This window comes from Protopterus annectens, chromosome 1.part1 (genome assembly GCF_019279795.1).
Source record: "Protopterus annectens isolate FY-2018-M chromosome 1.part1, PAN1.0, whole genome shotgun sequence".
Classification (NCBI taxonomy): Eukaryota; Metazoa; Chordata; order Ceratodontiformes; family Protopteridae; genus Protopterus; species Protopterus annectens.
In genome coordinates, this window is record NC_056726.1 from 1,241,566,670 (window position 1) to 1,241,587,884 (window position 21,215).

Sequence of the window (21,215 nt, forward strand, 5' to 3'; positions counted from 1 at the left end):
CTGGTGATGCATAACCACCAATGCTTGGGTGCTCAGGATAATTACCAGCGGTTATCTAATTCCCTTCACTCTATCCAAGAACCCTTTCAAGACTCCCCGATATTTCACCAGATGAGAGAGTTCAAGCAGCAATAGAAATACAGAAGCTGCTAGAAGAAAGAGTTGCTGTATTTCTATTGCTGCTTGAACTCTCTCATTCGGTGGAATATCAGGGAGCAATAGAAATACAGAAGCTGCTAGAAGAAAGAGTTGTCCAAGAGGTCTCACCAGACCAGTTAGGATCCTTTTTTTACTCAAGATTCTTTTTAGTGCTAAAGACAACAGTTTTGGATCTCCGTATTCTAAACAAATTTGTCCAACAAACAACATTCCAGATGGTCACGGTTCAGTCTATTCTCCCTTTCTTAGAGAAAGATGATTGTATGTGCTCTATCGATCTTTAAGATGAGGATTACCACATAAAACTGGACAAAAGCTCGAGAAAGTTTCTCCACTTCCAAATAGGAGCCAGTCATTTCAAGTTCAGGGTGCTCACCAAATGCATGGCAGCAGTTACAGCTGGACCAGAGGGTCACGGTTCAGTCTATTCTTCCTTTCTTAGAGAAAGATGATTGTATGTGCTCTATCGATCTTTAAGATGAGGATTACCACATAAAACTGGACAAAAGCTTGAGAAAGTTTCTCCACTTCCAAATAGGAGCCAGTCATTTCAAGTTCAGGGTGCTCACCAAATGCATGGCAGCAGTTACAGCTCACTTGAGGCTGCACAGATTCAGAGTGTTTCCTTATCTAGTTGACAGACTCCTGCCTGCTCCCTCTAGGCATCTACTGCAACAGGCCATGCACTTCATACTGGACTTATCCCACCAGTTGGGCATAACAGTCAGCGCTACAAAATCCCAGATAATCCCCACCCAGGAAATGAAATTCATCGGCGCTCATCTCAGCACTTCTTCTTGCATTGCATCACTTCCCCTTCACAGGTTGCAGAAGATACAGGTCCAAGTTCACACACTACTGTGCTCAAACAAGATACCTGCTCAACTGATTCTACAAGCATTGGGGCTCCATGGCAGCTGCTATCACCTTAGTTCCATTAGCAAGATTTCACATGAGACTTCTACAATGGCTACTAGCAAACTAGTGGTCTATCCTAACTCACTCCATGGAACACCTAATTTTCATTCCCAGTCGTTGCAAGAACGATCTAATTTGGTGGATGCATTCAAAGGAGATTCTTTCAGGTTGTCCTTTTGTCTTCCCTCAGCTCAAGGCTATAGTGATCACAGATGCTTCCCAGATGGGGTGGGGGGGCATTATCTAGGGAAGACAGTCCAAGGCACTTGGTCCCCCTCTGAGGCCAACCTGCATGTCCTTGTACTGGAGCTAAGGGCAGTGCTTCTGGAGTTGCAAGCATTTCATTCTGCCTTACCTCTTGGGATGGCTATTCAATTAGACAACATGATAGTGGTCTGGTACATCAACAAATGGGTGGAACCAAGTCCTACCTTTGTGTCGAGAAGCCCTTCAAGTGTGACAATGGAGGATGTCTTCCAACCACTTTTTGATAGCAGCGCACATCCCAGGAACTCCAACATAGTTGTGGACAAATTTAGCAGATGCATTCTCATGAATGGACCCCAGAGTAACAAAGGAGAATTTTCTTCATTGAGGCCAGCCTTGCTGTGATCTGTTTGCCTCACCCCTGAACAACAAGTGCAGAAGCTACTTTGCCCTAATTCCCCCTCAGCGGGAGTCCCCCAGAGACTCTCTTCTTCACGATTGGCCCACGGGTGTACTCTGTTCCTATCCCCCCCTTCCCTCTGATCCCATTATTTCTCAAAAAGGTATTTCTGTTGGGAAACAAAATGATCCTCATTGCTCCTTATTGGCCTCAACAGATATGTTTTCCTTTCCTTTGGACTCATCTACTTTGTGGATTCTGGACCCAGATGTGGATCTCCTGTCCCATCCCCAGGGACTAGTGTATCCCAATTTTCAGACTCTCAAGCTGACAGCTGGGTTCTTCCAGTTCTGATAGCTGCCAGGCATAATGCTATACCTTCTCCCATGTGGCATATTTTGTTGGGCATCTCATAAACAATCCACCAGAACTCTCTTCGTGAGCAAATGGAAGAGAGTTTCTGTTTGGGGGGCCTCTGACAATTGACTAGACCCTTTTTCAGTGCCAGTAGAGAAAATTTTGGAATTCCTAGCTTCCACCTTTAATAAAGGAGCCTCTGCTTCTACAGTCAGTTATTTTAGCAGCAATTTCAATTTTTCATATCAGATTTGGAGACCAACCTTTGATTTCTCACAGACTTTGCAAGGTTTTCCTAAAGGGTACCATACGCTTAAAGCCTCCTTTTAAAGATCCTCTCCCACCTTGGGAATTGACTCTAGTACTGCAGTCACTTATGGCACAACCATTTGAAACAGCAGCTACCTGTGATTTAAAGTTCCTTTCCTGGAAGACGTTACTTCTTATAGCTGTCACTTCTGTAAGACGAGTCTCTGAATCACAAGCCCTATGTTCTAAAGCTCCTTACTTAATTTTCTATAAGGACAGTGTGTCACTCAGGACAAACCCAACCTTTCTTCCTAAGGTGATCTCAGATGTTAATATCAATCAGTCTATAGACTTACCTGTATTTTTCCCAAATTTTTCTAACAAAGGAGGGCACTGCCTTCACCTTCTGGATGTACGCAGGTAGTTGCGATTCTGCCTAGGTAGAACTAAACAGTTTAGATCAATTGTTCATATCCTTTGCCATTGCAACTGTAGGTAGATCAGTGTCCAAGGTAACTCTCTCCAGGTGGTTGAGAGAATGTATATCATTCATCTGCAAGAACTTGAATATGAAACTCCCAAAACTAGTCAAGGCATATTCTTCTTAGATCAGTGGCGACTTCTGCCATCTTTCACTCCAAAGCTTCCATGTCAGAAATTTGTGCGACTGCAACTTGGGCTAAGCCTCATACCTTTATTATGCATTACAAATTGGATATGGTCTTTGGGAGGAAGAGCATCTTTTGGTTCTATGGTGCTCAGGAATGTCCTTCCATAAGGCCTCCTAGGATACAAGGTAGCTGGGGACTCTGTTCTGTCAGTCAAGAATAGATGAAGATTGACAACATCAGATAAAGAAGTTATGTTTTACCTTAATGTTCCATCTGTGTTGTCGATCTTGATCTATTCTTGCCCCCTTTTTCAGGTTTCTGGTGGAGCGATACCCTCTCCTGGGTTCTTATTGTTACGTGTACCTTGGACAAGGCTTCTGACCTTTATTACACTATTCTTCTGTCTTTTGCAAACTCAATCTGAGGTAATCTGTAGAGGGGAACTATTGGTAGACTGGTAGCTTGAGAGATTTTTTTGGCTGATATGAGCTATACAACGGCTGGATTGGTTCTGAGGGTCGGAACCAAAACCCGTCAGTCAAGAATAGATGAAGATTGACAACACAGATGGATTGTTATGGTAAGACATAACTTCTTTTTTCTTTCCTTGTGATAATTAGTGCACATTAAAGCAAACCGTGTACTGAGCTGATACTCTGCACACTATTCATTTCACACTGTGTTGCATTGACTGCAAACTGTCAGATGTTTAGCTCTGTACGTGAAATGGACATCAGACAGTACTTCATATAAAATGCCCTCTGTAGTGCATCTGGTTCACAGTAAGGAAGGCAGCAGTGATTCCCATCTCTCATGCAAGTTGTTAGATATGCGGTATATAGCTTTACTGCTAATGGGCTAACTGCAATTGTTTGCATGTCATGTGGTAAACATTTCTTCTAGAGAATTATTGGTTTGATTTTGCAAAGTCTGTGATGCAAAAGGACATTTTGCTAGGATTTGAGATAGCAAAAATGTGTTCAAAAGAAGATGCATATTGAACAGAAATATGAGAATAAGCTATTTGTTAGTAGTGTGCAAGTGATAAAGAGCTGGTACAGAGAAATATGAAAATGCTTTGGAAACAACTGAAACACTGAGACAAGAATGCACACATATATATATATATATATATATATATATATATGTATATATTTTTTTTTTTTTTTGTAAGAAATTCTTAGAAGTAATGGAGAGAATATAGAATTTAAACTGGACACAAGTGCAGAGTGCAGTGTCCTTTCTAAATATACCTTTAAAGCTTTATACCTAGATGGCTTTGAGAGAAGAGTGTGATCATTGTTAAGCTTTGCTAGCTACCAGGTGGCACCATTAAGTGAAAAATAGTTGACATGTAGGTTGAAAATAAAACTTGCAAAATTATTTGTCACTTTATAGCACTTAATTGAATTCCTATATTTTGGGTTATTTGTTTTGTGAGATTCTAGCAAGGGTAAAATGAAATTCAACATGTTAAAGCAGAGACTGCATGAGAATCAGTCACATAACCATTGAAATATCTTGCATAGCATGCAGAATATTCCATGTGAATATGCTGATTTATTTACAGTTTTAGTACATCTAGTATGAAAATCTAATTTGCAAATGACACTGATGCAGTGCCAGTGATGCCTGCTTAAAAAAACAGTAACCATTAAACCTGGAACAAAAATGGAACTTAAGTGATTAACACTAACACTTTGTCCTTGGCTTTAAATTACAGGGAACTAAATCCTGTTGGCATGGAAGGATAAAGCCCTGATTATGGCCCAGGGGACCTGGGTTCAATTAGCAGCTCAGGGGCTTGATGGCACTGACGGGTAGGATGAGCATGCTCTTCCTAGGCAGGTGATACATGCTCTGCAGGTATCATCATCATTCTTGATCCCCAGTGGAAGATAGGGATTCATGAGGGGTATTCTGCTGTTAGGGACAGGACTTGGACTGAGGCACATGTTGACGTGTGACCAAGACACTGCAAAGATTATTGCACTCCCAACTTTAGGAGCTAAGAGAAGAGCACACATAGGGTCAAGGAGGTTACTAGGCTAACGGCCCTGGGGCCCTTATAAGCCTAGCCAAGAGTTTATCGCCAAAAAGAAACCTCAGTCAGCACCTGTCACCCCTGTCAGTGAGGGACACAGGTGGAACCCTGGTAAAAATTTGTGGATGTTCTTCGTGTTTCACTGTTGCAGTCATTACATTTGAGTTATCTGCTTGCAGGTAGCCCTCAGTCGGCCTGATTAACAAAGTCTTGGGTCCTGCGTCGGTGGCTGTCCCTACTTCCATGACATCAGGTCATCAGGGGTATAAAACATGCAGTTGACGCCATTACATCGGTCTTTCTTGCAGTGCGGTAGCAGAAGCAGTTCACAAGTGCCGGTCGGCCGACTCCGGAAAGTATCATTTTCAAGTTTCAGAACCGAAGTCTTCAACTAAAGCTAAGTACCCCATTGGGGAAACTTTTTCTTGCTCCTTCCCGATGTCAGTAAAAGTTAGTAATTGCATTACTTGTGGAAAGCAAATACGTCATAAAGATTTTCATTCTTACTGTATTCCTTGCCTAGGCCCTGACCATGACGTACCTTGCAGTCGGTGTTGTGCTTTATTTAATCAGCACACTATCTGTTGTCGATATATTTTTGCCTCTAAATATTTTGGTTCTCTGTTTAATTATCCAGAAATTTTGTCGGTTAGCCATCCGACTATCGGGATTCTGAAAAAATGCAAAGATAAAGACAGAGATAGGCTGCCAAGGTCAAAAACTGCCGACGACACTTCTCCTAAGCCAGTCGCCAGTTCGCCGGTACTCGTGAGGCGCTTTTGCAGCCCCTGATACCCGCTACTTCTGATTCACAGGCCTCTACTGAGACCCATTCGTTGTCCGTATGCCGCAAGAAGCTTCAACTATGGAACCCACGGATGTCTCTACCTTGGATGGGTCCGGAGCCACTGTGCAGGCACCGGCTTCTAAGGGTGTATTCAGGCCTACTGAATTGCATATTAAATCAACGCCTCCTTCATTACTTAGGCCTAAATCTCGATCCATGTCTAAAAAAACGATGCCCAGGCCACATGCTCAGGCCTCTATGCCTAAAAAAACAAATGATAAGAATGGCTGAAGATCTAATAACTCTGGGGTAGCCAACCCTCTGCCCCCTTCTAAGAAGGCTAGGACTGAAGTTGATTAAGAATCTTCTGATCAGGATTCCATTTTTTCTGACTCTTCTGATGATCTAGATTTGCCCTTACCTACTTATGAAGATTCTGATGCAGAGGACTCTATTCCCTCTGCTTCCCCTCCTGAGGATTTTTTCTTTTGGAGAAACCTTACATACTCTAAGGGAGCATTTCCACTGGGAAAGCCAGGATTATTCTGATTCAAAAAAGAGGCTTATGGATTTCCTCCTTCTACCTCAGTATAGGCCTTTAACTATTCCTCCTGTACTAGACATTGTTGATGATGCTTTTTTCGGAATCTAGTTTGGCCCCTAATTCCCTGCCTCCTGCTCCCAGAAAACCTAACAGATACTACAGGGTCCCTGAGTCCCACAAGTTCCTTTTCAAAAATCCTATTGCAGATCCAGAGACTATTTCACAGGGGCCCAAGGGCATTAAGGCTTCTACTGCTAAAAATCCTACCCCTTCTGATAGAGACTCCGGGGCGCTGGATAGATGGGATAAGAAGGTTTACACTTCTGCAACCTTGGCCATTAGGGCTTTAAACTGCCAGTTTCATATGTTAAAATATCAGCAACATGTTACTGGACTGCTTAAACAGAAAATTATGTTGATTCTTGACTGTGTGGAAAATAAAGAATTACAGGATTTAATGCATTCTGACGAACAAGTTGGAAAACATACTTTGCAATGTGGTTTTGATTCATTAGAGGCCTCTTGCAGGGCTGCTGTTACTGGGTCTGTGCTCAGAAGGCATGCTTGGCTTAAGGAGCAATCTTTTCCTGATCACATTAAAGCTAAATTGTTGGATGCTCCTTTAAATCAGGATCGCCTGTTTGTCAACCAGGCTGAGGAAGTTCTTAAAAAGATGGAAGATGAAGCTAAATCTATACAAACTGTTAAAGATTTTTTACAAGTTCAGCCTCCTAGATTTAGTAGTCACTGGCCCTCTAAGAATTGGTCCTTTCCAGCCAATTCCAGGTCTTCTCAAGCCAAACTCAGACACAGCAAAACCCCCAGGTTTCAGTCCCAGGGGACTCTCAGAACTAAACAGTGGGGGAGGGGGGCTCCATTTCCAAGGCTGGGAATAATTAGACCCATTGGGGGGAAAGATGGCTCTTCATGCAAAGAGTTGGGAACTCATTACCCAGGACAAATGGGTTTTAAACATAGTGTCCCAGGGATACAGATTTCACTTCCACACGTTGCCAACACCAAGTGGGTGGCTGGACCTACCCCCAAATCAGTGGGCAGAGACCCAAAAATAAGTACTTTCTCTCTTAAGCATGGGGGCTATTCAACTGGTATATGAGAAGAGGAAAAGGGACAAGGTTTCTACTCAAGACTTTTCCTGGTACCCAGAAAAGACAATTCATGGCGTCCTATCCAGGACCTGTCTATTCTAAACACCTTTTTGGAGATTCCAAAATTCAACATGCTGGCAACACTAGTTTTAAAATAAGCATACCTGCACATTCCAATCAGGGAATTTTGCAGAAGATACGTATGCTTCAAAGCAGGCTACACGCATATCAGTTCTCTGCACTGCCCTTTGGCTTATCTACTGCGCCCAGGGTATTCACAAAGTGCCTAGCTCCAGTTATTGCATTTTGCAGGCAAAGAACTATTCAAATATACCCATACCTGGACGATTGTCTAATTCAGGCAGAATGCCAAGACATACTTTTGAATCATTTGACCTTTGTAAAAAGGGTTCTAACTTGTCTGGGGTACACCATAAACAAAAAGAAATCACACCTGGTACCCAGTCAACAAATTATATTCCTGGGAGCAAGCTTGAGTACAACTTCCCAGATGGCTTACCTCATGCCAGAAAAGCAAATTCATTTGACATCGTACTTCAAACAAGTGGCCACAAAATCCCTGCTATCTGCAAGACAAACACTGCAAGCCTTGGGCTCCATGGCCTCCTGCATTCTTCTAATTCCGTATGCTAGACTGCATATGAGGAAACTACAGTGGTGTCTAAAAAGCCTATGGTGTCAACATTCTCAAGACCTAGTAACAATGATTCCTATCATGCCTTGCCTATGCCTAGAGTTCCTTTTGTGGGCAGAGGCCTGCTACCAAAGGACTGCCTTTCACACCACCCCCTGCCACCCAAACCCTAACAACAGATGCATCAGACTATGCATGGGGGGGCTCACTTGGCAGGGAAGTGCATTCAGGGCAAATGGAACCAAAGTCAAATGCACCTGCATATCAATCAAAAAGAAATGTTAGCTATATAGAATGCACTGACACCCTTCAAGGACCACATTCTTCCAGGACAACTAATGGTAAAGATGGACAACACCACTGTTATGTGGTACATAAACAAGCAGGGGGGTACACATTTTTAAACCCTCTGCAGACTAGCCATGGCATTGTGGAACACAGCCTTGAGCTACCAAGTGCACCTACAAGCTCAATTCCTGCCAGGAAAAGTAAATACACTGGCAGATGGACTAAGCAGAAATCTCATGGACACACACGAGTGGAAACTGGAACCAAGGATTTTCAACATGTTGACAAGCAAATGGGGGAGCCCAGATATAGACCTGTTTGCCTCTCCCCAGAACTACCAATTGGACAAATTTTGCACAAGGACTCCCCACAAACAGGCCTGGAAAGTGGATGCTCTGTCCTTCAGCTGGAAAAACCTATCAGTCTATGCCTTCCCCCCTCTGCCTCTGCTCTCCAAAGTACTACTAAAAATCAAACCGGACAAACAAAGGATGATTTTGATTGCTCCAGACTGGCTGCGCCAACACTGGTATCCCCTCCTGCGCAGTGTGTCTTGGTTATCTCCATGGCACCTGCCTCAGATTCCTTCCCTGCTGTCTCAGCAGGAGAACCAGATTCTGCACCCTCAGCTTCTAACACTGAACCTTGCAACCTTACTTAATCTCTCCTTTAGCATCCCTCAGCAAACCTGTAATGGTTATCATTTTAGAGGCAAGGAGGCCTAGTACTAGAAAGTCATATGCAGGAAAATGGAAAAGATTCTGTGCCTGGAACCAGTCTCAAGGGATGAGCGCAGCAGCGCCCAATTTACCTCAGATTTTACAATACTTAACTGAGATGCTTCACAAGGGCCTGTCTTTTTCCTCCATTAAAATCCACACCTCAGCCATTTCAGCTCATTATAACACAGAACCTCCTCTCTCTTCTCTCATCCACTGCTCAAGCAGTTCCTCACGGGGGCAAAAAATTTGAGACCACCCAAGAGAGCTCCAACCCCAGCCTGGGACCTTAACTTTTTCTTGGAGAAACTCACTCTACCTCCTTTCGAGCCAGCTGCTACTGCAGACTTAAAAGTTCTTTCTTGGAAAACATCTTTCCTTTTAGCAATCACTTCAGTTAGAAGGGTATCTGAATTACAGGCCCTTATGGCAGTGGAGCCTTTCATCATCTTTCATGCGGACAGGGTGTCCCTCAGAACCAATCCATCCTTCATGCCCAAGGTGATATGCAGTGTGGCTCTTAATCAGTCCATTCATTTGCCAGCCTTCTTTCCCAGTCCACAGAATAAAGGGGAACGGATACTGCATTCCTTAGATGTGCACAGACAACTTAGATTCTACTTGGACAGGACTGAACATCAAAGGAAATCTGAACAACTGTTGGTTGCATTTGCTGCAGGGACAGAGGGGAAGGCTATTTCAAAGCAAACCATTTCTAAATGGATAAGCCATTGCATTCATTTCTGCTATAAGCACCATGGAAAACCTATCCCACAGGGGATCAAACCTCACTCCACCAGGGCTGCATCTACCTATTAGCCTTTCTCAGAGGAACCTAGAAGCTGCTACCTGGAGTTCTGTACATACTTTCGCCAAGCATTATCATTTGCCAATTTCCTCTAAATCCAGAGCTGTCTTTGCCATTGCAGTCTTGCCGGGCCAAATGTAATGACTGCAACAGTGAAACACGAAGAACATAGTACAGTTACCATAAATGTAGATGTTAGAGTGTGTTCACTGTTGCAGAACTGGTTACCCTCCCTTCAGCCCCCTAACTTCTTTTGGCTATACCTCTACTTTCCTTTACTATGCTTAAAAGCCTTTTTGGTGTATTTGCTTTTTTGGTGGAGGTATATCTTTGTGCTTTTATGTTTAATTGCTTCCCATTAGGGGGGCACCTGACATCTGGGGCAAGAAAAACTGATGTAATGGCGTCGGCTGCATGTTTTATACCCCTGTCGACCTGACGTCATGTTAGAAGGGACAACAACTGACGCAGGACCCAAGACTTTGTTAATCAGACCGACTGAGGGCTACCTGCAAGCAGATAACCCAAATGTAATGACTGCAACAGTTGATACACTCGAACATCTACATTTATGGTAAGTGTACACAACTGTACTTTTCCCATACACTCATCAAGGTTGCGCTTGAAGAGGGTCAGCAAGATACTTTGACATGTATGGGAAGTCTGTTCCAGAGACTAGGCAGCCTCTGGGAAACAAACCCCTCTCTCCAGCAGGTTTTGTTGAAGTTGCATATTAGATTTAGGCCTTTTGAGTGGGTAATGCATGAAGAGTTAGACTTACGGATATGGTGCATCTCTACTAGGGCAGGGACCGAGATTGCCTTGTAGGCAAGACACAGATTATCTCTGAGCAATCTGTATAATACCGAATAAAGTGATGGCGATTTGAGCTTGTCCGCATAGGACAGGTGTTGGATGCCATGGATTCTCTTTGTGAGGTATTTCTGTGGCCTTTCCAAGTGGTGCAGATCTTTGAAGAGGTACATAAGAAACGAGACATTGGGGCATTTTACTCAATTATTGGTCTCATAAGGGGAAGTGTAGAGAGGTAATAACCTCCTTTTTTCTGGATGCAATCCCTTTACTTATGAGATGAGTCAAGTAAAAGGCTTTTCTGCCTACTGCTTCTACATGATAGTCGAATGTGAGATTATCAACCTGAGTACCCAGGTCTCTCCCCACAGGTTGTGTGTTAAGGGGGTTGCCGTTGATGTGGTAATCAGTAGGGGCCGTGTTTCTGTGGAATAGTATGATGATACATTTTTTTGTGTTTAGCTTAAGGCCACGACTTTGGCATCAGTCATTAGTTGCTGTGAGACCCTCTTAAAGTATGTTAACATCATTTGACCACAGGCCTTTTGCTTGGATCTCTGAGAAGTAGATGCCAAAAAGTAGGGGTCCCAAAACAGCTCCCTAGGGGGACTCCACTAGTGACAGGTCTGCTATCAGAGGTGGAAGTGCCTATTTTGACCTTGAGGGTCCTGTCGGTGAGCCAATTAGAAGTCAACCAGGTTCAACAGGCAAGATCTGCCCTTGATGATTCTGAACTGGGTTGGGCCAAGTGTTTGGAGATTGCCTATATCCTTGTTTATGAGATCCATAATAATGCACTCCAAGGCTTTACAGATCGATAGTTTCCAGGGTCTGTAGTGGCACCAGCTTTGTGCAAGGGGATGACTATGGCAATTCTCCACTCTGCTGGAATGAAGCCGGTACTTATGCTGTGGTTGAATAGGGTGCTCAGTGGCGAAGCCAGTTCTTGCTGGAGATGGTGCAGAATACAGCCTGCTGTATTGTCAGGTCCCATGGAAGCTGTGTTCCTTGTCTTGGATAGGGCCTGTAGCACTTGATCTATGGAGATGTGAGGTGCAGGACAAGTGTCAGGAATGTCGAAGGTGCCTTTGGTGGGGATGGGGGGGGGTGAAGTTTGCGCTGAACCTATCTGCTAGTAGGTTGGCTAATCAACATGATCCATGTAAGTGATACTGTTCAGTACTAATTCAGAACAAACCTGGGCTTTGCCATGGAGTTTCTGATGTAACTGAAGAAGGTTTTGTGGTTTCCTTTTGTTTTGGAGGCTATTTTCAATTCATAATTGGCTTTGAAGGTTTTCAGTAGTGATATAATTTGCTTGTTGAGGCTAAGGAGAGAGTTTTTCCCATTTGGAAATTTGTTCCTTTTTACCCTTGAACAATGGTTTCTTCCTTTTGTTGTAAAGCCTGTTAATAGAGGATGTCCAGCAAACAAGTTTGTGTTTTCTTGAGGAGCAGGTTTTAGTTCTGTTGGGTGTGGCTGATTCCATGCAGTTGTACAGGTGCTTGTATACTGCATTGGCATACTGTTCAGCATAGTTGCCTGCATCCTCTGCTGGAGCGGTAGTGTGAAGCTACAGATACCCTCCTTTAGGAGGTTGTAGTCAGCTTTTGAGAGGGTGGGGTTGTGTGGGATAGAAAATTTGAATGAGACCATCCAATAATCTGATCTCACCAGGGAAGAACATACTATGGGAGTGGTGCAGAGGTCACCCGTGTTTGGTGAGAACCAAGTCCAGGATGTTATCTTCCCTTGTGGGGGATGAAACAAGCTGGTCTAGTGTGTTAGAATTGATGAAGTCAAGGATTCATTGAGTGAGTGCATTAGTGCAGCAATAGTTCACCCAGTTTATGGTGGGGTAGTTGAAGTCACCAAGGATCAGGGTGTTAGGCAGTGCCTTGATGGAGTCAAGTAGATCCAGGTAGGAGGAGTGTGTGTGTCCTGAGTCATGGAGAGGGGGGGTCTATAGCTGGCTATAACATGGATGGGTGTCTTGCCAACTGTCAGTTGCACCTGGAGTAGTTCCAGTGCATCGTGCTGGCAGACCAGTCTGGAGTTGTGCCAGTTCTTAATGAAGATAGAGACTCCACCACCCTTAGTCTTCCCGACCTCATTTTGGGGGGAAAGAGTTGGGAAAAAAAACTCCATGATGTCATTGTGCTGCTGCCTAGATTCATGGATCTCCTCATCAGTCAGAGACATGGGCTGGGATTAGCTGTAGGGAGGCCAAGGTGGGTCCTGTAGACCCAGTAGAGGAGGAGGAGGAGGAGCAGTTTTGGGAGCAGCTGATGGTCAGCTCTGAGTAGCCAAAAAGAATATTACCCTTTGCTCCTTGCTTTAAGTTCCCAGAATTTGCCTCTATTTTAATACACCCTTTGTTGCATTTTTGAACTTTGTATATATGTTCTTTCACTATTGGCATAACCGTTTTCAACCTATTTTGTAAGTCAGTGAAGTGTGCTATTACACTTTTAAAATTTGTTATACTGTTCCTCCCAAGTCTCCTCAGTTGTGTCCAGGAAACCTTGGGAATGACTTCCAAAGGTAGCTCTTGTACCTCAGAGTCACAAGCTAAAATGTTTCATATGGTGGCATTTTCTCATATAAGAATGAAAAGGTCAAAGTTATGTAACTTAAAGCATATAGTTAATTTATGGTTATCTAAAGAGGGCTGGCATAACAAGAATAAAATGATACTGTTAAACCAATGAAAACTGTAACCTCTAAAACAGGCTACTGGTGACATTATGCCTCTAGAACGTAATTATCGTATAGAATAGTTAAAACAGCATTCTGTTAATTAAGGGCAATGTCTTAATTAATGGTAGAGATTCAAGGACTGATGGACTCACAGTATTTAGGCCTAAAGCAGATGCCATATGCTGACCGTCTAAAAAAAACTGTAGCTATACTCTGTGACATATCGTCTACTCAGAGGCGATCTCTGCTTAACATACAAGGCCATGTCAAACCCTGAGCTGTCGGACATGCTCCATTTAAAGAAATCCCAATCCCTCAGAGCCACACGCTCCAGGGATCTAAACCTTATCATCACAATGAACAAAACATGCTGGAGGGATAGGATGTCCTTCAAGGATGCATCTGCAGTCATCACATATGGGTTGTCCTGCCTCAGGCAGCCCTTCGGTCGGCCGGATTCCAAAGTCTGGGTCCGGCGTCAGCTGATGTCGCCCTTTCCCCAACGTCAGAGCGCCTGGGGTATAAAAGAGTCAGCCGACACCATCTTCCTCAGTCTTTCTTGCCGCGTGGTGCCCGAAGCAGAAGCAGTTCGCAAGTGCCGGTCGGCCAGCTCCTGTAATTCAGCTACCGAAGACTTCAAAAAGCTAAGTACCCCGTTGGGGACTCTTTCTTGCCTCAGCCGATGTCAGATAAAGTTAATAATTGTTTAACTTGTGGGAAACAAATACCTCATAAGGATTTCCACTCTTACTGCCTCCCCTGCCTAGGCCCAGACCACGACGTCTCGGCCTGTTCAGCCTGTGCTTCCTTCAATCGACGCACTCTTAGACGTCAGGCGGAGTTTGCAGAGGAATTTTTTGGGGCTAGTTTTTCGTACAATATGCCATCGGAGACTCCGACTTCACATTTAATTAAGAAACGGAAGGACAAGGACTGACACACGCGGGCTGCAGTTTCGGCTGAAACCACGGCCAGGCCTACTGCGAGTGTCTCGGTCTCGGCTGAAACAGAGTCCTTGGTACTTCCAACCACCAAAACTGCTCAACCGACAGCCTCGCCCCCAGAGGCCCCGGCTGAGTCGGTTATTGAATTTCCAACTGAAACTGGTGTCCTGGAACCTTCCGACACCATACCTTTAGACAAAACTACACCAGCACGTGGTGCAGCGAGGCCTCCTGCATCCATGTCCTTTAAGGCATTCTCTAGGGCTAAAGCTGCTAAACTCTCAAAAGCTTTGCCTGCCAAGGTTATCCCTCAGGGACCCACTACAGGTTCACAGATTCTTAGCTTAGCAGAGGACCTTATCTCCTTAATTAGGGGCTCTCAACCTCATCCGGACAGGGGCTCTCAACCTGCTCCAGACAAAAGGCCCAGGGTTGAGCCCTCTGATCCCCTCTCCTCAGATGAGGCCTCTGATGGCTCTACTCTCTCGGACCACCAGGAGGAGGCTTTTTCGGCCTATGAGGATTCTGATGCAGAGGAATCTATTCCCTCGGCCTCCCCTCCTGAAGAGTTTTCCTTTGGGGAGACGCTTCACACTATGAGAGAGCATTTCCAATGGCAGGGCCAGGAATTCTCTGATTCCAGGAAGAGATTACGGACTTTCTTGCATTTGCCTCAGCATAGACCTTTGGCTATTCCTCCTGTTTTAAATGTCATTGATGATGTGTACTCTGAGTCTAGCACAACCCCTGATTCTCTTCCTCCGGCACCTGTCAAACCCGATAGGTACTACAGGGTCCCGGACTCACATCTTCACCTTTACAAGGCTCACTCTGCTGATCCAGAAACTATTTCCCAGGGCCCCTAAGGGGTTGCAGCTGTCACTACTAAAAATCCTCTCCCCTCTGAAAGGGAGTCTAGAGCTTTAGAGAGATGGGGTAAAAAAGTGTATACTTCTGCTACTCTTTCTATGAGGGCATTAAATTGTCAATTTCATATGATACAGTACCAAGAGTATTTGTTAGATGAATTGCATAAACAACTGTCTTCACCTGAACCCCTAGATCGCAAATCACTTCAGGATCTGGTACAAAACTCCCAACAGGTTAGCAACCATTTCTTGCAATGTGGTTATGATGCATTGGAAGCTTCATGTAGGTCAGCTATGACTGGTGCAGTCATACGTAGGCATGCTTGGCTGAAGGAACAATCTCTGCCAGACCATGTCAAAGCAAAGCTTCTGGATGCTCCACTGGAAAAGCAAAGGTTATTGGCTCCACGGCCCAGGAGGTCCTAAAGAAATTTGAAGAAAAGGCAAAATCTGTACAAACAGTCAAAGATTTTCTCCAAGTCCAACCACCAAGATTCAGCAGGAATTGGCCTTCCAAGAATTGGTCCTTTCCAGACTCAGAGAGGTTTCAGAGAGGCAAGAACAGGCGTGCCAGAGGTAGAGGGCAAGCTAGAGGCTCCTACAGAGGACGTCAATGGCAGCCTCCCAACCAGAGAGGTAATGCAGGACCTACAACTGCTGCACAAGGACAGACTCAATGACTTTACTTTGACACCGCCAACCAGGGCTCAATTGGAAGCACCCTTGGGCGGAAAGCTTTCTTTATTCTCAGAAAATTGGCACAGTATTACAAGGGACAAATGGACACTACAAATAATAGACAAAGGATACAGGTTCCATTTTCACACATTACCAAAAAGAAAAGGCATGCCAGACCTGCAACCGAATCAAAGGGCAGAGGCTTTGAAACAAATCTCCAGCTTAATGCAAATGAAAGCTATAGAAAAGGTTCCTCTCTCAGAACAAGGCCAAGGATTTTATTCCAGACTATTCCTTGTTCCAAGAAAAGAAAAGCAATGGAGGCCTATTCTCGACTTGTCCGCACTGAATACTTATCTCATTGTGCCAAAGTTCAAAATGCTGACTGTACAGCAACTCCTTCCCATGCTGGGCAAGGGGTCTTTGCTGGTAACTCTAGACCTCAAGGAGGCATACCTGCATGTCCCTATCAGACAAAGTTGCAGAAGACACCTTAGATTTCTTGCAGGTTCAGAGCATTATCAATTCTCAGCATTGCCCTTTGGCTTATCTACTGCACCCAGAGTATTCGCGAAATGCCTGGCATCAGTAATTGCACACTGCAGACTTCAGGGGATTCAAATATACCCATATCTGGACGACTGCCAACAAACTTTGGTAAAACACTTGAATTATGCCATCCACCTACTTCAGGCCTTGGGATGTACAGTCAGCATTCACAAATCAAGACTTGTTCCATCCCAAAGAATAACCTTTCTGGGTGCGAATCTAGATACAACCACCCAAATGGCTTTCCTCACAGAAGAAAAACAAAGTCAACTACCAGATTACTTCAAAAATCTGACAAGACAAACTCGGCTGACTGCAAGGAAAATCCTGCAGGCCCTGGGTTACATGGCTTCTTGCATCCTTCTGATTCCACAAGCAAGGCTACATATGAGGAAACTACAATGGTACCTAAGGAGTTTATGGACTCAGCACAGTCACAGCTTGGAAACTTTGATACCACTCATTCCATGCCTTCAAAAGGAATTTTTGTGGTGGGCTCAAGCAAGCCAGTCAAACAGGGGTCTGCCCTTCAGCAAACCAATAGCCAGCCAAACCATTACAACGGATGCTTCAGACCACGGATGGGGAGCGCACATGGAGGGCAGATGCATTCAAGGTCTATGGTCACAAAAAGAGCTACGCATGCACATAAACCAAAAGGAAATGCTGGCAGTGATACATGCAGTCGAAGCCTTCAAACCCTTTCTGCATCAAGGCCACCTACTAATAAGGACTGACAACACCACAGTTATGTGGTACATAAGCAAGCAAGGAGGCACCCATTCCTATCCTCTTTGCAGACTGGCAATGAATCTATGGGAACTTTCCTTGAAACTCAACATAGAGCTGCAATCTCAGTTTGTGCCAGGGAAAGACAATATACTGGCGGACAGCTTAAGCAGAAATATCATGGATGCACACGAATGGATGCTGCACCCAGATATCTTTCTACAGATAACACAATCATGGGGGAGGCCGGACATAGATCTTTTTGCCTCCCCTCACAATCATCAGCTGAAGAAATTCTGCTCAAGGACATACCACCCACAAGCATGGAAAGTGGAGAACTCTAACAAGTGTATGCATTTCCACCTCTTCCATTAATGACCAAGGTCTTACTGAAGATCAGGACAGAGCAGCCAAAAGTGATTCTGATAGCTCCGGACTGGCCAAGACAGCACTGGTACCCACTGTTAAAGAGCATGTCATGCACAAAACCATGGCCTCTTCCTCAATGGCCACTTCTCCTGACACAGCACAATTACAAAACTCTGCATCCCAACCTGAAAACCTTGAAGCTAACAGCCTGGAAAATACCTTGACTCCTCCTCAGGATAAGCTATCCTAGAGAGTGAAGGATATTATCATGGAAACTCGACGGCCTTCCACAAGAAAGGCATATTCAGCAAAATGGAAAAGATTTCACACTTGGAACACCACAAAGGGCCTAGATGCAACAGTGCTGAACATGGCACATATCCTGGAATACTTGGCAGAAATGTTCCACAATGGTCTGTCTTACTCTTCCATTAAAATTCATGCTTCAGCAATTTCAGCAGAGTACAGTACTGATCCACCTGTCTTCTCACATCCTCTCCTAAGGCAGTTTCTAAGAGGAATTAAAAACATCAAGCCTCCAAGGAAACCACCACTGCCTACTTGGGACCTTAACTTCGTGTTGGAAAAACTAACACTGCCTCCCTTTGAACCAGCAGCATCTGCAGAACTACAGTTCCTGTCTTGGAAGACTGACTTCCTTCTGGCCATAACCTCAGCAAGAAGAGTATCTGAGTTACAGGCCCTCATGGCAGTACAGCCATTTATTATTTTTCATCAGGACAGAGCCTCATTGAGAACCAATCCTACATTTATGCCAAAGGTGGTATCCAGGGTCTCATTAAACCAAGCTATTCACTTGCCTACCTTCTTTCCGAATCCACAAAACAAAGGGGAGAAACTACTGCACACCCTGGACATACACAGACAGTTGCGCCACTACTTGGACAGAACTAAAAGTTACAGAAAAACTGACCAGCTGTTGGTAGCATATGCTGCTGGTGTACAAGGAAAAGCAATTTCCAAACAGACAATCTCAAAATGGATAGGGAATTGCATTCGTTTTTGTTACTCCTTTCATGGAAAAACTGTGTCAGCTAACATTAGACCTCATTCCACGAGAGCCACAGCCACCTCCACAGCCTTCTTAAGAGGGGTGGCTACCAAGGACATTTTAGAAGCTGCTACATGGAGCTCCATGCATACATTTTCCAAGCATTACAATTTACCTTTATATTCCAGATCCAGAGCAGGCTTTGCTACGGCAGTCCTGCAGGGCATTTTAGCTACACCATCCTTTACATAGATCCTCCACCCCCAGTTTGGGTATGGTATTCTACCCATATGTGATGACTGCAGATGCATCCTTGAAGGACATAGTACAGTTTTGTACCTACCATAAATGTAGATGTCTGATAGGTATGCATCTGCAGTCAGGTTTTCCCTCCCTCCTTCCCCTCTGTGGTATTTCTTGGGTACTTATCCCTCTTATAGCTAGCTGGGGTTATCTATTATGGTGTATTTGTTTTTTATTACTGTGCATGTTTGGAATATTTTGCATTTCTCCAAATTTAGCCTTCCTTAGAGGGCACCTGGCATCTGGGGCAAGAAAAATTGAGGAAGATGGCGTCGGCTGACTCTTTTATACCCCAGGCGCTCTGACATCGGGGAAAGGGCGACATCAGCCGACGCCAGACCCGGACTTTGGAATCCGGCTGACCGAAGGGCTGCCTGAGGCAGGACAACCCATATGTGATGACTGCAGATGCATACCTATCGGACATCTACATTTATTGTAGGTAAAAAACTGTACTTTCCTGACCCAGAGACTCCCCATACTCTTGAATAGACTGCCCATACCTGTCAAGCAGAGCGCCTCATTGGCCCTCTTCAAAAGGAACATTGATGATTGGATGGGAGATGGGAAATTCACCCCAGTGATCATGTCAGTCACCCTGCTAGACAGGGGCCCAGAGAAGTAAATATTGTGGGAAGAAATTTCCAGGGAATTGTTATGGCTAGGCTTGCATAGGCCTTAGGGCCAATAGCCTAGTACCAACCTATGAACCTATGAATGTATGAACCTATGGTAACACTTATAAAAGAGCATTACGTATGTAAGAAGAAAACTATTACTGACGAAGATCTAAAAGTAGCATGCGTTCATAATGACAAGAGACAAGAAACGGTATCTTATTACTTATTTGGAAAGTTGGTACATCTAGTTGTTTTCCTTCTGAATTTAGCACATCATGTTAATAGGAAAAAAATTTCTCCACTTTAAAGAGCTGTGAAGGCAATGGGGAAGAAGGTAATTCTTTTGACAGACAAACCCCTTCAGTGTGAGGAGAAGAGGCAGTAGGTAAGTAAATCTACAGATGTGCCCCTGCCCAACCCAGAGGAGGGGGAGGGACTGCAGCCACCAGACATATTAGAGCATATCAAGTCAGTAAAGGCCAAGACATAGGCTTAAACAACCATGTTGGTGCTAAGGTTTGGCTAGGATACAGAGAGATGAAGAGAGAATAACACTGTTTAACTCATTACAGCCTAATGATGCCTCCAGACATTTATGTAGTTACATCAAAGACAGATGGAAGGAGTACTTCCAGCAGCTTCTAAATGAAGAAACCCTCATAGAAGCTGTACTGCCCCTGGCATAGCCAACAATGAAAACAAAGAAGAGCCAGACTTAGAAGAAGTGTTAACTCCACTAAGGAAAATTAAGTCAGAGAAAGCATCCGGGTCAAATGAGATCAATGCAGATATGATCAAGATGTTGGGTGAGTTAGAAGAGACGGGACGCCAGACAGTACTGATAGCAGTATGGAGAGAAGCGTGTATCCCAGATGACTGGAGAATAATCATACTAGTACTAAGACACAAGAACAAAGGGACATTCACAACTGTGGGCAGTAAAGAGGCATCAAACTCCTGTCGCACTGTATGAAAGTGATGGAGATGGTAGACTGATAAATTAATATACAGAGTATTAGAAAGTAAGATGTGAGATGATCAGTATGGATTCAGATCAGGATGCAGCACAACACACCTGATGTTTGCAGTGTAACAGATAGTTGAGAAGAAGCTAGAGATGAGGAAAGCGTCCAACTGGGCAATTCTGCACTTAGAGAAAGCATGTGATAAGAACTCAAGAAAAGTGATTTGAACAGTCTTTGATGGTTCAAAGTCCAGGAAGTACTGCTACAGTTCATGCAGGCTGTGAACAAGGATCCAGTGGCACAAGTATGAACATTGTTTGGTCTGACATAGGGGTTCCTAATTTGAGTTGGTGTGAGTCAGGATTCAGCTCTGAGCCCATTGCTTTTCATACTGGTGATGTATTACATTAGCAGACAGTTTGGAGGGGACAAGTCTCTGATCAAGAACTTTTTCATCAATGGACAGGGGAATGGATAGCAAAACTGAAGGCGTATGCGATGGAACTAAGTACAGATAACACAGTTGTGATGGCAGCAAAATGGGGAAATCAAAAGAAGCTGAAAATTAAGATAAAAGAGAAAATAGTAAAACAGGTTTACAGCTTCAAGAATCTGGGAGGGTTGATGGAGGAGAAGGGAAGTCTGAATGCAGAGGTCAAAGCTAGAATCAGAGGGGTTGTAGCTGCAGGAAAGCAAAACACAATCTAATGAAAAGCTTTGGGAGAGACAGGAAGAAGGCAAGAGGAAATGAGGGTGTCCAGCAAAGAGATGGATGAATTATGTGAGGAAAGACCTGTGATGCTTGGTCA

The 21,215-nt window shown here is 44.2% G+C and overlaps 1 protein-coding gene across 1 annotated transcript in view; it reads left to right on the forward strand.

Moving 5' to 3' along the window:
- Positions 1–21,215, forward strand: part of LOC122809620 (gastrula zinc finger protein XlCGF26.1-like) — a 508,886-nt gene that overhangs the window by 130,337 nt on the left and 357,334 nt on the right. The gene's annotated exons all lie outside the window — the stretch shown is intronic.